This window comes from Colius striatus, chromosome 1 (assembly GCF_028858725.1).
Source record: "Colius striatus isolate bColStr4 chromosome 1, bColStr4.1.hap1, whole genome shotgun sequence".
Taxonomy (NCBI): Eukaryota; Metazoa; Chordata; class Aves; order Coliiformes; family Coliidae; genus Colius; species Colius striatus.
In genome coordinates this window covers 94,911,697-94,929,741 of record NC_084759.1, presented here as the reverse complement: position 1 = coordinate 94,929,741, position 18,045 = coordinate 94,911,697, and positions in this window count along the sequence as shown.

The window sequence follows — 18,045 nt, the reverse complement described above, 5'->3', positions numbered from 1 at the left end:
TTATTTGAAAGAACAAGTGCAGTTCTCAAACACTGTTGGATTTGAGGGGGGTCTCTGAAGCAGATTTTCACCATGCAAGTAGCATGGATGTTAGGCATAAGGTAGGGCTTTCTATAAGAATGAGAGTTTTGATGCATGTTTTGTAGAGGATGAGGTTCATAAATCAGTCTTTACATCAAAGGTACCAGTAGTCAGTGAGTCAGCAGAAACAGTCACAGCTGAGAAGACCTAGGTTCGGCCTCTTGTCCCATCACAGAGTCATTCAGTGATGGACAAACCACTCAGCTTCTCAAAGCTATTTTAGTTCCTAGCTCCTGCTGCTTTTAATAGGTACTACACAGCTTAAAAGTCTATGCTTTCAGTTGCTTCCTTGAAAGATAGTCAGCAAATCAAAGTTTCAATTTGGTGGTCCTGTTAACACAAAAAAAAAAGAAAAAAAAAAAGAAAGCCCACAGATACGAGGATAGAGTGCTCCCTGCAGTCCTGAAAACCTAGACTTCCTGGGATGGCATACCTCAAGGCAGCTCTGTGCCAGCAGCCAGGCTCTGTCTCTGGGTGATATATATCCTTCTCCTTCAGATGCAATGTTCTTACCCTTCCTTAGACTTGTATCAGCCACAAGATGCTGCAGAGCACAGCTCATACTGTTCCCACCTGGTGAGCTAAGGCTCCCTTCAAAGTTTCAACTTGTTAAAGAAAATCTCGCACCACATGTCGCACATCTGGAAGCTTCCAGATTGTTTAGAGTTACGGGAGCAAAACTGTGTCTGTATTTTCAGCAAATAGCTTCTAAAAGCATGTGAGCTTTAAAATACATCAAGGTTGTTAAAAGATGTCAGCAAAAAGAGCAGTCACTGTAAGACCGAGGTGAGGGTGTGGCTAAGGCACCTTTGAGACTTCAGATAGAAGAGTATAATAATAGAATAATAAAATTGTTTAGGTTGGAAAAAACCTTTAAGATATTCAAGTCCAATTGTTAACCCAGCACTGCCAAGTCCACCACTAAATCATGTCCCTAATGGCCACATCTACACGTCTTTTAAATACCTCCAGGGATGGTGACTCCATCACCTCCCGAGACAGCCTGTTCCATTAGGTAGGCTCTATCTATCAGTACAAGACAAATGAGAAAAATGGCTGTAACTTATGAGGTTAGAGTCACTACCTATTTGGCCATTTCTTCATGGTGTGCTTGTTTGTTTCATAGTTTTCTGTGGCGTACATTAAAAAAAAAAAGAACAAAGGAAGAATCCATTTTGGGACACCATAGGCTGCTGACTTGGAATTTTGTTACTAGACTGATATCTAGAGAGAAACATTTTGCTCCTTTAATAAGATATCAGTTAGTCCTTCAAATAGGAAATGGTATTTAGAGAAACGATGCCAGCTGGAGTTGGTGGGACCTGCATCCTCTGCAGTGTCCAATGTGCTCCAAGAGAAAATGTGAAGGACATCCCATTGTCCTGATTTATGGGAAAAAATATCTCTCTGGAAGAGATGAGGTCTGCTTTTGCTTCACTGGCAAAAGTGACCCAGATATTTTTATATCTAATCGGGTCCTTTTCATTTATCGTGATGTTTAGCCACAGCTGCAGGTCAAGCAAATGGCTTTGTGCTGTGTGCCAAATGCAGACTGATATGGAGCCTTTGAAGTAAGGCATGTGAGCAATCTTCTCCCCCGGCTTTGGTCCTCCTGATAAGTGGCTACACAAACGACATATTACTCTTCAGCCCTATTTTGAGCACTTCACTGTTGTATTAGCTTTATGGTAATTCTTGGCATCAAAAGTAAAAATCTGAATAGAGAAAGCAGAAAAAAAAAAGTTTTATAGATCAGTTTTAACAGAAAGTCTGACTTTTATGAGAGGTTTGAGACTTCCCTCTGAGAAGATGAAATTACTTTAAGTGAGCCCTGGGCTATGGAAACTGTTTTCTATTTTATTTTTGCAGAATATGGTGGTTTTGACTGTGGGCTGGCAAAGTCAAAGCCCAGAAATAGGGACATCTTCAATCTGAGCCTCTTTTTCTTCAGCCAACCCATCCACATTATTACATTTGGAATTTGGACGTTTGAGGTCCTTCTGGAGGAGGATCAGCTTGCTATAAGGAACCTTTCAATTTTTCACTGCAGGCTAGGATCAGAGGTGGGCTCATGATACAGCACTGAGATCTCAGGTCAAATGTGGATGTATTAACAGGAGGGAATATCAACAGTTCAGCTTCTTATACAGAATGGTCTGCAGCATTTAAATCCACGTCTGGATTCATATTTTGAACCCTGCCTGAGCTGAGGGAATTCAGATCAGAAAGGTCAGCTCTGTATCCTTGTAAAGCAAGGCTTCTGAATTATGTCACTGGAGCACATTTTTTTAATGAAGGAACATAGGAAACTTACTCAACAGAATGCTTTTGTAAACTCATTGACCATTTCCAGGATAACGTAAACCCCAGTATTTTTCACCTTCCCTTCAGATTGAAACACGGGGACATTTTCAGTCATTCAGTCTGTCTGCTGGCTGAAATGTAGTCACTCTTTCAGCCCCATCAGAATACATAGCCCTTAATCTGTGCTTCTGGGCAGGGAGAAATCTCCATTTGATGAAAACCAAGACCTCCATAGACAATGGGGAGACACACAGCCTTTGTAGCCCAATGCTAAGAAACTTCTCCTATTGTCACTGAGAAAACACTTGGGACTGTTTTCACTGCAGGGGACAGTGAAAGTTCTTGTATTGACTTTAGTGAGAGGAGGGTAAAAGTCTGATCCTTTTCTAAACAGAGGAAACTTTTTGCTTCTGTCGAAGCGAATATCTACTGGTGAAACTTCTTAGCTAGGGACTGGAGTAACACAGTGCCATGAGGAATTTAGTGTGAAAAATGGGTAAATATTACATTTAGGGTTTGGATTAAGGTCTCAAAGATGCCTCTAGAGCAACTCCAACAGTCTGTGAGGTGGTCTGTTAAACTAGCTTCACCGTAGACTTTCCAACTGAAGTAACAGAATTGGTGTCCACCAGCAGATGGTGCTTCTGACCGAGAATTGTTTTCCTTTGTGACCATTGAAAGATACAGCTTCTGGCGTCATTACTGTAAAAGCTACTTCACAAGGCAAAACTTTGTCCATTACATTGTGTGGAGTCTATATTTTACATAGATCCTATGTATGCCTTTCTATTTGCTTTTCCCTTACCTCCAGTGTTGCTATTCTCCAAAGGACCTTGGAGTAAATGGACAATTTCCCTTTAAAAAAATGGAAAGTCCTTGTTTAGCAGATGTAATCACCAGGTTGAAGAACTTCAGTAATAGGAAAAAGAGAGATGAGTGATGATTTTTTTTACGTGGAATATCTGTAAGGCTAACTTCAGTGGAGACATATATGCACAAAACCAGGCAAGCAGTCTGTCCTTTGTAGTCTACTGATTCACAGCGCCTCAAGGACAACAAGCTGAAGTTTGTCAGCTCTGAAAGCATCTGGAGAGGATGAGGAGGAGATAGACAGACAAATAAGCACCCACTTGACTCCAGACCATTCTCCAATGTTTGCGGGATCAAACTAATAACTTGTATCTGAAATCTACTTGTGACTATTATAACTAATTTGCATCAGGAATCTTGTACTGTTTTTCTTTCTGTCATTACAATAGCAGCAAGCACTTCAAAATGAAGTGCCAGGATTGCCTCCACTGAGTTAGAAAATGCACAGTCACACTGCACCCAAGTGTTTTAAGACTCCTCCATCACACAGATTCCTCAATGGTTAGTACATCTATTCCCCTAGTTCACACATGGATCAGCATGTTCTTGAATGTGCCAGTGTCCAAGCTCAGGAATAGTGCTGCTTTTGGGTCAAAGGGTTGCATTTAGCACTGGGCTTGTAGCTAGATCTGGTAATGGAGAAGGAGTGATGGCTGTAAGCAGGTGCATGAGCTATGGTAATTCCTGCCGAAAGGCACAAAATAGGAGTCTGATTTGGTGCATTAGATTGCAATACGAAGCTACCTCTTAACCTAGAGAGCTGACAGAGGGCGGCCAGATCTACCCTTGTCAGCCTCCATACTGACTGCTATACTTTGGTGCCTTCAATGCTGCTTTGGGAGATATCCAGGAGATACTAGCATGGGGACTGTGGTTACCCCACTGAGATGACAAGACCTCTGAATGATCTGCAATGACACAAAAACAGAGTAAGGTACCAATATGAGATAGAAATGTTGTGAACATGTTCTTACATGAACCACAACAATCACATACTTACACAAACAAAAAAGTGTGCATACTCCAATCAGTTTGGCCTGCAGACATCTTTGTGAGTACCCTGAAAAATCTGATTTTTTTTTTAAAGGTGACTGAATTTTTATGAAAATGGAAATTTCTCCTCTTTCTTCCATCTCAGAAATGGCCAGTGAAAGGCAGGAGCAGAAATGGTAAACTCATCCATTTCGAAGAAGACTCTTTAAGGAACAACACATTATATAGTTCTGGAACTAAAGAAAGTAGGACCAAAACACTCTTCCATTTGTGACTTTGGTGGGATAATTGTACATGCCACACCACAATGCTTGTAGCACGTGTTCCTGGACACCACATCTATGGTATTTTTGAAATCTAAGGTGAAACAACAGTCTATGGCTTTTTAATGTAGCTTTTACTGGAGCCTTTGATTAATACAGTTTCTAGAATAGTTTATAGTATTCTAGTTTCTAGAATACAGTTTCTAGAGTGATGGAGGTTAGTAGATCCAGTAGGGTAATCACATGGAATCCAATTAAAAGATTACTCTTCTTTACTCCAGATAGGGTGCTAAATAGATGTATGAAATTATCTGTTTAAATCCCTCAGACAGCTTACCCAGAATGACCTTCTTCTGGATCCACTCCAGCTCCCAGCGGAAACTCCAGTTCAAGAAATCATCTTTATTCAGAACAGCACTTAAACATTTGTTTAAAGTTAGGCATGTACATAAGAGCCACTTCCAATAAGGCTGTAGTTAATTGCACCCTAGCTGTCTTCCTAAATTGAGATTAATGTCAATGGGAAGGTTACAGCTGATTTTAGAAAACCACGAGAAGACCGCTGCCATCTCTGCAGAGTCACTGCACTTCTTGACCATGGGAATACTCATAGAGTTATGTAGTTCATGGCATATCTAAATTCACACATTCTTTTGGGCCTGGGAGCTGTCCCAAGGCAGTGTGAAGATCAACATGAGGAGCTTGCCTTGGCTCCCAGCGCCTTCCTGGGGGAGCTTGTGCAGGATAGGGGATGGCAGGGAGCCAGCCCTGCTCAGGGCAGGGTCAACATTGAATCCAGAGCAGGCCAGTGCCAGGTGGGCCAGATGTCCCTGCATGCCACCAGCCCCACACCCCAAGCTGGATATCAGGGAAGGGGTGGGAAAGATGAGGAAGCAGCATAGGTGTGGGTGGCCTCTGTCTGCTGCTCCAGAGACGGGATTTTTTCTGCTTGAAGCAGGAGCTGAACGCAAGCCGATTGCATGGCCAGTTTGCGCAACTGGATTGTGGCCATACAAGCAAATGGGCCCAAGGTCAAGAAAGGCTGAGGGAACAAGAAATGTGCCTGTGCTCAAGCAACATATACCAGGTTAAATGAGCAATTATTTCTTGACTCCCATGATGACATACTTGTTTTCCTTCCCTGACAGTGGGTTTGAAATGATCAATTGCCTTTACTTTTTAGAGCTCTCAGGGTTATGTGGGGCCTCGGGATGATGTTTTGACCTCAATGACTTGTATTGCTGTGTGTAAAACATAGATTTTTTTTTCTGCCAAAATAAGTATCAGTGTAATATAACTTTCTCTGACAGTGCAGTTGGGCTCAAAAGATGCTATTGCATGAGTCTGTGCAGGATGCTTGGCTTTCTGGTTTTCTGTTTCAATAAAATGTCCTGTCCTGGTCTTTGCTTCCCCTTTCATTATCATTGTGTGAGTGGAATCCACTGGTTCTGTGATCACAGGACTCCATTATGGCTTCAAGTATGAGCATTGAGCATCTCTACTAGGCTGTATCCAGGCGTACAAATTGGGAGAAATAAACAACACTTTTTAAAACATGCCATGACAGAGTGCATTAAACCCAAAGTATATAGCAGCTCTCCCCTAACTTGAGATTTCTGCAAAACGCTGAGCTTGTCAACAGGTTGCACCCAGCCACAGTGACCATGTGCTCATACCAGCATGACCTGTGCTGGCTACTCTTCCTACCTGCGCAGCATAACATGGCACAAGCACTCCGCATGGGTTGCCAATGCCTGGACTCCACCAATAACAAAGTGCCACAGGGCAAGTAGAGCAGCTCTCAGATCTCTTCTTTCCCAACATGGGAGACAGAGCCACACGGGCTTGGGTGGCTGAAGGGTGGCTGCTATACTCAAGCAATGTGCTTGCTCACTAGTACCAGGGTTTTGAAAGTGAGATCCTACCAGGTAGCACACTGCTGGCTAGCAGCCTTCCTCCAGTACAAGATCCAGGGCCAGTAGCAGCTCCAACAGACAGGCAGCATTTGCCCACTGCGTATCTGTGTGGGAAAAGGCCTTGGTGTGCTCCTAAGAACTGCAGAAGTGCAGTGAAAGCTGATTTCCCACTGAGGGTCTTCACAGGGATAGATGAAGCAGGCAATTGAGCTCTATTCTGATCCTGCATTAAATATTGCAGATTTACATCCTCACTTGCTCTCTTATCAAACTTTCCAGCTTAAGCTGAGCCTCAGGTGGTATCTTGAAGTCTATGGTCCATTTCTCCTCCCCGACTCCGTAGTAAAGTATTCACATAGCCTTTACAAAGAGAAGGGATTAAAATACATAAATGTATATGCTAATATGTAGTCATGCATTTGCATCTAAGCATAGGGACAAAGTTGGAGTTTTAAACACAAAGTTGTTTAATGTGAGACCATGCTGGTTGCTGGCACTTCCATTAGCCTCCTGTGCAAAGGAGACTGGTTTGCATTAGGCTCTGGATAGAGGCAGACAGGCGTGCTATTTGGCAAGCACTTTAAATTCCTACCTTCTGCCAGTCACCGACTCCAGAGGGTACCCACTGGGAAGGCATGCTGCTCTAACAGTGCTTTCTCTCACAGCCTCTGAGAAATGGGCCAGCGGTACCTAGCTACCTGTCAGGCTTTAAAAGGGGCCTGTCCTCAGCTAAAGCATCTCTTGGCCATGCAGGAGAAAGGTCTTGATCACTGGCTAAATGTCTCTGTAAGGAGAGAGATCAAATGTGAGGTAAGACAGAGTCTTTACCTGTGGCTGCAAGCTAGTTTAGAGTACAGCCTGTTGCTCTGAAGCAGGTGAAATTGTCTGTGTAGATCTAGCCACTGGATGAGTAACAAATCTGCTGTCAGGATCTGCAGTACAATGCTTCCAACAAAATTTGAAAGATCCATGAGTGTCTTATAATTTTTCAGAGACCTGAGGGGCTAGAATTTAATCCCTGCCTTCAGTCCTCTGTCTTCTAAACAGCATAGCTTTAAAAGGTGTCTTGATATGCATCCTTGCTAAGGGTACAGCAGCCTTCCTGGAGAAATAGCTGAGCTCTCCTGCCCGTGTGAATCAGACCACTTGTTTTGCTGAGGAGTTATGAAAACAGATGATTCACTCATATGTGCCACTTTTCAGCAACAAGTCTGCAAGTCTGCAGACGCGTGAGTTGACAAATCAAGATCTGCAAAAGTGGATATTGGCAGTAACTCCAGCTCTAGTCCAAGATTTCCTTGCTCTGTCCATCTGAATTCCCCACTAGCTTCTGTGGTCTTCTCTTGAGCCAGGAGTGAAGAACTAGCAAGCTTACAATCCGGGTCGTACCAGAGGGGCTGCTGATGGCAAGCCTTGTACTAAAGCTGGTCTAAGTACCTCTGCACCTTTGTCCTCATCCAGCTCTCAGCTACGGATCAAATCGCCATCAAACTTGGGGCTGAAGCCCACTCTGGAGTATCAGCGGGCTACAGTATTTTAAGGATGTCTATCCTGGGTCAGCCACAAATCCATCTACCTTTCCGTGGCAAGAGGAACACCCTGGCACGCAAACACCCTGAGAGTGGCAGGTTATGATCTCTCTTCTGACCCACGCAGAGCATCCTAGAAAGGCTCCGTCTGTTTCCTTGCCTTCCCCTTTTTATTTACCTCATTCCTTCTAAAGCTTCATCAAGTTATGGCACCCTTGACCCCAGAGGAGGGAGGACTGATGGAAGCATCTTGGTGACCTTTACATCCCTCCCTTTGTTTTTTCTGTTGTCCACTGGACAGGTTGATTCCTACATGCTTTTTTCTTTTCTCACTGTCCTCCTTCCTAACTCTCCTTCACCCTTACCAGACAGGGTGGGGATGTTTTGTTAAGTGAAGAAATCAGCCAAGGGAACAGATAAACCTGGAAGCCTAAGAAAGAACATAGAAGTGGGGCAAGCATGTAGTCACACTTCCCCAGAATAATCCCCACCAGTCTGCTGTGACAGGGCATGATGTTTTATTACTCAAAAACTCTTGATACATTTTTCTTCTCTGAATCAACCTAACCACTTTTAAATGCTTGCCAGATACTAGCATCTATAAGAAGTTCCATGCCTTAGCAGTGCATTCTCTGAAGAAGGAAGGGGACTTCTTCGTAAGACTCAAGAGACCCAGTCAGGATTTGGATCCAGTTTATAGGCCACACTCAGTGGTTAGGACATGAAAGGAGAAGGAACAAGAGCTGAAGCCACCAGAGTTATGTGGGCATTCAGCCCTGTTAGAAGCTGTGAGCTGCCCCTGCCCAGAGGAGCTGTTGCAATCAGTGACCTCTGTCAGTGCGACAATCTCCTGCCAAACCCGTGGCCTGTTGCAGTAACTACTACTCTTCTTTCTCTCTGCTGTATGACAGGACTTCAAAATAAAATGTGGCTTCAGCAAGGGTGCTTCTCCCAGTTCCCATTCCCCAGAAAATCCTTGATACTAACAGTAGATCCCAGGGTCTACTGAGTTTGGCTGGGAGAAAACCCTTTTTGCTAGAGCGCTGTGGCATGATGCCTGCTACCATTGTACATTTGTGCTGCAATTGCTGTGAATTGCTACCCAGCACAATCCCAAACCAAGCCTCAGGTCAGCACATACCTGTGGCCTTCTCATGTCACCTAGGGCCTGGCTTGCCTGTCCCTGGGTGCCTTGTGGGGAAGCAGAGAGAACATGTAAAGAGCTGTTTCATTTCCCTGGCCCAGGCTTCCGAACGGCCAACACACAGAGAAAGAAAAAATGTTCACCTGTCATTGTGTTCAGTGGACGTCACTGGAAGTCAAATTGAGGTGCAGGTATAGGTGATATCTAAGTCTTAGGCTAGGTTGGCTCTGCACAGGGCAAGCATTCCTATGTGAGAACAGTAGTTGCTACACATAATGGCTCAAAAGACCTTATTCTATCTGTAATCGAAGTGCACAACACACACTTCTTTAGCCAGTCTTTAGCTACACAGGTAGTGTTTATCGGAGCAAATGTCAGGACAAAAAAAATCCCCAAACATTTAAGGCTGGTTGATCATGATGCAATTTTATTTCCAGGCCCAGCAGTGTAGCTATCAGCTGTAAAAGCATCAGAGCAAAAGGTCTGGATGCCAGGCTAGGTGAGGGGCACGAGGGAGAGCAGTACCTCCATATCAGCATTGGTGTGAGTTCAAATCTCTGATGGGAAATGGCCTGTAGTTTTCAAAGGTACTCCATGGAAGCAGAAGGCAGGAGGACACAGACAGTATCACTGCCCTGGGTGATATTTATAGTACCCATCCAACTCTTTGCTACCATCTCCCCAACTCTTTAACTGCTCCAGCTGATCTACTGATCATATTCCTCCCTAAGGGCCGGGAAAGTGTGGGTGAGGAGCAGAGAGCAGAGATGTGCTTATGTATGCATGAGGTGTCTGCATGTGTGTGCTTCCTCTGTACAACCCAGCAAGCAACTCACCTGCAGTTTCCCACACAAAGGACAGGTTCAGATTAATCCATTTGGAACAAAATTGCTGCTGTCAGGTATTACCCTTAGCTTCACCTTTCATTACACTGTCTTTGAGCAGGACCTTGCCTTCAGAGAACCTCAAGTGTTGCACCGGGTTTAGCTGCAGGTAGCAGTATTTTCATTACAGCTGAAAGTATGGTGAAAATCCACCCAATATTTAAGAGGGAAGCTGTGTGAGCACTTCAGATTTCTTTCCTTCTCTGAGGGACACACATACATGCATTTGAGATGCCACATCTTATCTTCCCAGACAGAAGGATGTAATTCTCAGGCTGTGCTAGTGTAGGAGCTGGCAGCCAAATCTGCCTTTCAGAAGCCTGTTGGGTGTCTGGGCTGCAGCAAGTATGCAGTTTCCACATGAGAGGAGATCAGTCTGTGTGCAGGCATACACTGAGGTGTTGATGAGTACATGGCCATAACAGGTAGCTCTTGTTAGTCTTACCCTGGTGTTGGCAGACAGGAGGGGCCCAGTGCCACCAGTTGCTGCACAGTTTATCACCGGTGCATGCAGGCACCATCCCCATTGCCCGTGCTCAGGATGGAGGTCACTCAGCAGGTTGTGTTCTCCAGGGCTATTGTAAGGATGTCCTTTACCTGCAGCATGTTGGACAACTTCCCTCAGAGCTCCCTGTCTGCAGCAAACAGCATTTCTGTGGTCACTGTTTGGAAAGGTGTTTATTTTCATCTTATGTTCAGAAGGTTGATCTCAAAGGGGCTGAGGAAGGAATTTCCTTAAGTCACTAGTCACTAAGCATCAGGCATGGTGAAATATTAGTGTTTGCTTTTTCATTTAAATGCTATGTGCAGGCAACACCCTTATTTATCCTCTAAAGCTTTTGCAACAGCAACACATAAAACCATAGCAACAAAGCTGAACGATTGCAGTCTCCCCCTGGCCATGATTTCTCCATGCCTGTAGCCTGGGCTAAGCGGAGCTGTGGATTTCTTGGTGGGATGGCAGGTGCCAATATCTTGCAGTCCTGGCACCAGACAGAGTTTAAGACCTGACCTGTCCTGCCTTGTGTTTTTTTTCAAGCACTAGGAGCTGAGAAACTGCTTAGGCTAGAGTCCCTTACCGTTGAATGCATCCTGATGAGATATAGTCTTTTCTCATAGACACAAAAGGTTTTCCTTCACAACCTTGCTTACACTCATACTGCATAACAAAATACGGTTAAAATTCACTTTCCTTCTGAATGATTTTCCTCTCACTTCTGTGACAACTGGAAAATATTGCTCTGTCAAACATATTTTTAATAGAACCATTTCCAAGGGTCCTTCTCCACTGCCTGCACTCTTTTAATTGTTTCTATACAAGGTATTAAGGATAATACATGCTGATATGAGTCTCTGACGTGACTAGGGAGTGGTCTTCAGACACAGAGTTATCCTAATACTTAGAAGTATGTATTTACCAGCTATGAATGTTCTGGGGACATCCTGTCTATATCCTTCTGCATAGAGACCAAGCTTCCAGCACATCAACTGTCCCTCCCCTTAGCATCCATGTCAGATCCTATGGGCAAAGATGAGGGTTAATACTTTTACAAACATACCCAAAGTATTATAATAGGTGATCAAATTGCACAACATGCAGTTGAGTCTCAAGGTCTCTCAGAAAAACAGAATACCCCAACCACTGAACTAGAAAATATGTTTACCTTTGAGCAAAGGCCACAGAAAACAGGCTAAGGATGAAACCTCTAAACATTTCTCCCTGAAAGGCAGAAGAATAGTTGCATGCAAAATAAGCAATTGCAAAAGGATTTCCTCACTTAAAAAGAAAATCTAACCAGTACAGGGCAAGACATTAAAACACCGAGTTGTGCTGAAAATTGTACCCTTCAGAGGAAAGGATGTACAAATCCTAACTCCCCTACCTTGAGAAAGAAAATAACATCCATCGTACAGGAGGTGAATACAGAAAGCAAATGAAACTCTAATGATTTGTTTAGAGGAATGGCAAGCAGAGGCAGAAGAGTTAAATGTCTGAGAAGGGAAGGTCAAAGCTCCTGAAGAAGTGGTAGCTTACACTTGCTGACCCACTGCAGGTGCTCAGCATAAAAACACAAGAAATAAGTAAAAAAACTACAAGTACAAATGTAAAGCAAAAAAAAATAATGAGTCAGAATCTTTAATTAATAACACTGTTTCAAGAAATGAGAAGGAGCTGGAAAACATCCTCAGATGTAGCAAAAATTGTATTACAGTGAAAAACCAACCAAAACAAACTATTCAAAGTAAATTAATAGATGAGAAATCTTAAGAGGAAATGTTTCAGCCATCACAGTTAAAGCCAAACTATAAAAACCAAGTAACCTTGGCAGGTCTTTTTGTTTTACAGAGTGATCCACTGACGGATAACAATTTGAAAAGCAGCAGCCAGATCCAGCAACAGAACCGTCAAATTCACTAATGTTCTTTTAAGCAAACATAAATACCAGAAAGAATCTAGGAGGGCTATCAAGAAGGTAAAAAGTCCCAAGCAGTGGGAAAACTAATTAAATACTATCGGCACTTTAAGTATCTGTAGTTAGTAGTATAGCCTATCAGTAGTTAAAGGCTGAAAAGACTGAGGGTTAAGTCTGTATATAGAAAGGTTTGAGATCTGAAAGTCATGGTGAATAACACAATATTTTGCTTTAACCAGAACAGAAGAAATACTGAAGGAAAACTACATATGAGAGGATACTCATACCTCTCCAATAACCACACTTAACAGATATATTCTTTTGTTTCTAAGAATGAACCCTACAAAATTCATGATCCTAAGTAATGAACCCTATAATTGACATATTATGTGTAGTTTAAACAAAAGGAAAGAAAAAAAAGATAGCAAAAGCTGTGTATAAATACATAAGCTGCTGATTTAATACAAAAATAAAGTTTCATAGAATCATAGAATTGTTTCAGTTGGAAAAGACCTTTAAGATCATCGAGTCGAACCACTAACCTCACACTGCCAAGGCCAATGCTACACATGACCTTGAACACCTCATCTACATGTCTTTAAAATATCTCCAGGGATGGTGACTCCACCACCTCCCTGGGCAGCCTGTGCCAGTGTTTAATAATCCCTTTTCCCAATGATTGAAGGAAAGTCAGCAAAACCAAAAGATGAGGAAACAAACATGGAATGATATTGTACAAGCTGGTATCCCACAGTCAGAAATAGATGGGACCACATCATCAGAAATGTTTTGTCAATGGCAAAAGTTAGCTTTTATACAAAAAAAACATTCTTATCCCCACTACTAGTTCTGTGCCTACCCTCCACCCCACCTACCTCTTCAATGCATGATGCTCTACTGCAAATGCCAAAGCAATAGAAACCTCTGGCACATCCCCCAAAACTGCCTACAGTAGTCCCTTGCCACTAGGAGGACCAATACCTCCATGTTCCTTTAACTATCGAGTGGCAGGATGGCAGGATTTTACATCATTAGCTCTCCTGGATACTGGAGCTGAAGTTACTGTATTGCATGGTGATATCAATAAAGGAAAGTTCAACCTCCACTCTCCAAGCTACAGTGTCCTTAACAATAGGAAATGCTGTGCCGTTTACTGCTATGGTGTTAATTGCCCCAGTTAAGGAATGTGTTTTGAGTATTGATGTGTTGCCAGGACACATGGTTGAAACTTTAAATAGTCACTTTTGTTTCACAAAGTTCACTTCACAAGCTGCATTTGCCATTTGATCTATAACTGTCCTGCATGGATTCCCAAAGTGGAATCTGATTGTGACACATGTTACTACCAAGGTGGTAACTGTAAATCAATATCATATTCTAGGGGGGAGGAGGGAATTACCCAAACCATTCAGACACCTCAAGAATTGGGAATTAGGGAAACTATGAATGCTTTTAATAAGTCAGTTTGGCTTGTCTGAAAGCCAGATGGCACTTGAAGAATGACTGTAGATTATACAGAACTGAATAAAGTTACCCTCTGCCCTCTTGCAGTTACAGTACCAGACATGATTATGGAAAACAACAAAAACGTAAAGTCTTGGAAGGTGGTGATGGATCTTGCTAATCCTATCTTTTCTATAATTGCTTCAGAAAGCCAAGACCAGTTTGCCTTTACCTGGCAACAAAAGCAATATACTTTCCAGGTATCGCCTCAGGGCTACAAACATGGTCCCTCAACTTGCCACGAAATGATAGCAGGTGATCTAGCACTATATGCTGGTACTGTCAGTGTTTACCATTATATTGATGATCTATTGATTATGTCCGTCTCAAAATCAGAAATTGAAACAGCTGCTGAATCGACGACAAGACATTTACAAGACCAAGGCTGAGTAATTGATCCAAAGAAATTACAGGGCCCTGGTACTGCTGTACAACTTTGGGGACCGTTTTGGCATGGATAGGTTAGATAAATACCAAATAGCACACAGCAAACAGTCCAGAAATTTCCTGTGCAAACTACAGTGAAAGATCTTTTTGGGATGTTTAGGGTATTGGAGAACTTTTATGCCCATACTAGGGAAAACTCCCCTCAAGGAGACATCCTTACATCTCCTGTGGAGGAGGCATCCCCTTAAGACAAGTCAATAGAAGAGAACAAAAAAGTGCCTGGTTTACTGATGAAAGCACAACATGCACATAAACCTCAGGGGAAGTGGAATCATTTACACTTACAGATTGCATAGCGGGACTGGGACCTATTAGTCTAGACATGAAAATTCATACAGTAACCCCTGATAATGCTGTATGGTTCTCTACCACAACTTCTCCACTTACTTTACGTCCTTTGTTGATATCAGGTTCTCGAGTTCTTGTATTTTATGTATCTTTGACAAACACCGGTGTCTTATCTAGAGGGGACAGTATTGAAACAGTATTACCAGTATCACAAACCCAACATCAAATTGAAGTCCAATCTAAAAAAGCGAAGACACAGCTCTCCAATGTGTGTGGGCCATCACCTCACAAGAGGTTACAAAACCCAGACTAATATTACCTGAAGAGCTGGAGCACCAGCATATGTATTACTGAAACAAGACGATACTCCTGTTTTCCTCTTTCTATCAAAGGTTGGCTTGTTGTGCTTTGTAGTCTGTGCTACAAGCACATTCACTGCACATATTTCTGCAAGATCAGTATGGCAATATTTTACTCAGCCTCCACTGTAACTAACTCATCTGCATTTTACACTGAAGGAGGTTTGGATCTTTTAACAATGTGTTTCATTGGTGTGCCAATGCCAGCAGCTGTATTACGAGATTATACTACGTTAAGTCATTTTGACATTGCTATTTCTCATTGCTTTGGTTGGTTTTAAGTAGGTGACAGCTGTACACCTACGAACATCACAAAATTGACTGAAGGTAGACTATTTTGTCCTTTCACACCATGAACACTCAATTCTGAACGCATGAGTTGCTTCAATGTAACTGACAAATCAGCCAGCATAGAAGACCACCTTCAACTTCTCCAGAAGTTAAAGCCTCACAAGCAACAATCTACTGATGTTACCTGGTTGGCTGAGGTTTAGCACCTTCACAGGATGTATGGGACACTTGATCCAAAGCATTATTGTAGACGTGTTCATTCTTTCTTTCTAGATGTATTTATTGCATTCCTCTTGGAAAACCCAAATGAACACCTTCAGTTTTGCCAGCACTAGTGAAAGCACTGTGGGAGACGGCGTTGAAGGCTTTACTAAAGTCCAGGAAGACCATATCCACAACCTTTCCCTCATCCACTAAGCAGGTCACCTTGTCATAGAAGGAGATCAGGTTAGTCAGGCAGAACTTGCATTTCATAAAGCCATATTGACTGGCCTGAACCCTTGGTTGTCTTGTATGTGCCTCATGATGGTACTCAAGATTATATAATCCATAACTTTCTTCAGCACAGAGGTCAGGCTGACAGGCCTGCAGTTCCCTGGATCCTCCTTCTGGCCCCTCTTGTAGATGAGTGTCACATTTGCCAACCACTAGGAGGTCCACTGAGACCTCCTTGGTTAGTCAGAACTGCTGGTTAATGATAGAAAGTGGCTTGGGGAGCACTTCTGCCAGGTCCATCAGTACCCTCAGGTGGATCCAAGTTTATTATTGTAGAGAATATGGAGAAATAATATGGGGAAATATCACAGAGGATTGGAAAACAATGATCCAGTATACTGGAAGCTTCTAAGAAGGAAAACATCTGGGGAACAAAGATCAACAGTAATTACATTCTTCTGTTAGTCTTGTCTTCTACAGGAAACACAGAAAACTGAGTACCCTATTCCAATCCTATAGATAGTGATCTATGCATGTTATGTGTATGCATTGTTGTGTTTACTTATGAGTATCCCTTTACGCATTTACAATATATATATCAAAATGTGTGGGGTGTGAACTGCCAATGAACTCATGTAAACTCTTCTATGAGTTCTACCTGGGTGTAACCACAGGATCTTCAGTATGTCTGCTACCTTCTTCACTGTCTCACCAGTAAGGCTAACTAAGGATTTGTAAAATAGCCAACAAAATAAGAGAGTGCTACACAGCCTCAGAAGGGTTATCAACTCATGAAGGTTATGAACAATTGAGCATCGTTCAGTTCTGAACCTCCTGTATGTCTGAAAAAGAGAATGTTTTCCTCAGATGGTGTCTTCAAGATCACATGGCTGCTACATGTGAAAATCTATCCAATTGTAATGCCATTTCTCCTAATTGTTAAATACCATGCATGTTCACTTGTGGTACACCTCCTGCTGATGAAAATACCCTGTCATTGGGTGGACCCACCTGCTCCACACCACCTGGGAGGCAGAAGCAGATGTTGCCACAGCACTGCCTTGTCAGTCAATGGTCAGTTGCTGCGATGGAGCTGGCAGATGAGTGTGAAGGCACAGATGTCCTTGGTTCTTACATAAAGCCCAGCACCCAGATTTGCTATGGGTTGTCATTTACTCTACCTTGCCCATGACAGTGGTCTAGCACATATGAGCCATATCTCTCCAATCTGGCTACAAGGATACTATGACATACCATGCTGAAACCTTGCTAAAGTGAAGATAAACCACCACTACCACTCTGCTTTCATAAACTGAAACAGCCCTTTCATCTCACATTAGAAAGCAATCCACTTCATCAGGCATGATTTGCCCTTGGTAAATCTGTGCTGGCTGTTTCAAATCATTTTTTGTCCTTCACATGCCTGACAATGGCTTCCAGAGGGATCTACCCCTTAATTGTTGCATGCTTTGAGGTATGGCTCATCATCCTTCAGCTCCCTGGGCCTTCATTACTCTTCTCAAGGATGAGTGTGACATTTGCCTTTTTCCAGTCACCAGGGTCTTTTCCTGATTGCCATAACCTAGCCATTCTTGAGGTAGACACAGGAGGTTCAATCAACCTCTGTCCTGAGACCAAACCAACCTCTGTCCTGAGACCAGAAGCAATTGATTAAGATTAGTCTCCATTTGAGAGACTAATATTAAGGCAGTCACCTTTCCTGTCCAAGACATTTGTCTGCCCCTCCTTCTTTTTAACCAATTCCATGCTGTCTGTACTTGGTCACCTCATGCTATAAAGACTAAGCAAACCCCAAGCAAATGTCACCTTCAGGGGCACATGTAGCAGAATGGTATTATTCAAGGAGTCTTATGGTTTCATTGAGAACAGAGTCGGTAGTTAAATTTCATGTCTCCTTGACAACATTTGTATATTTTATATACGTAACTATGCCTGTGCAAGCACATGAATGTATCCCTGCAAGTACTGGCCAGACAGGACTGGCCAGGAACAGATGGTAGAAAAGGCTGGCTGAAGGAAAGGTAAGTCCTTTCACCTGGTTATTGACAGTCAAGGGCTGCAGTTTCCAAGTCACTCTGCTTGGGAACCTCTGAGGCTATGGCTCCTCTTCTTATTTCCATAAGCCATGTTCACAGCCCTGCATTTGGGAGCTGCTCTGTTAACAACACACTGGTGGCCCCAGGTGGCTTTATCCAGCCAGGACTAACCAGGGTTTGACTCTAGATGCACAATGCAGGAGACTGGACTTGTCGTGGTCCTGGGCTTCATCAAAGCAAACAGAAGCAGCTCGCCAGCTACCTTGA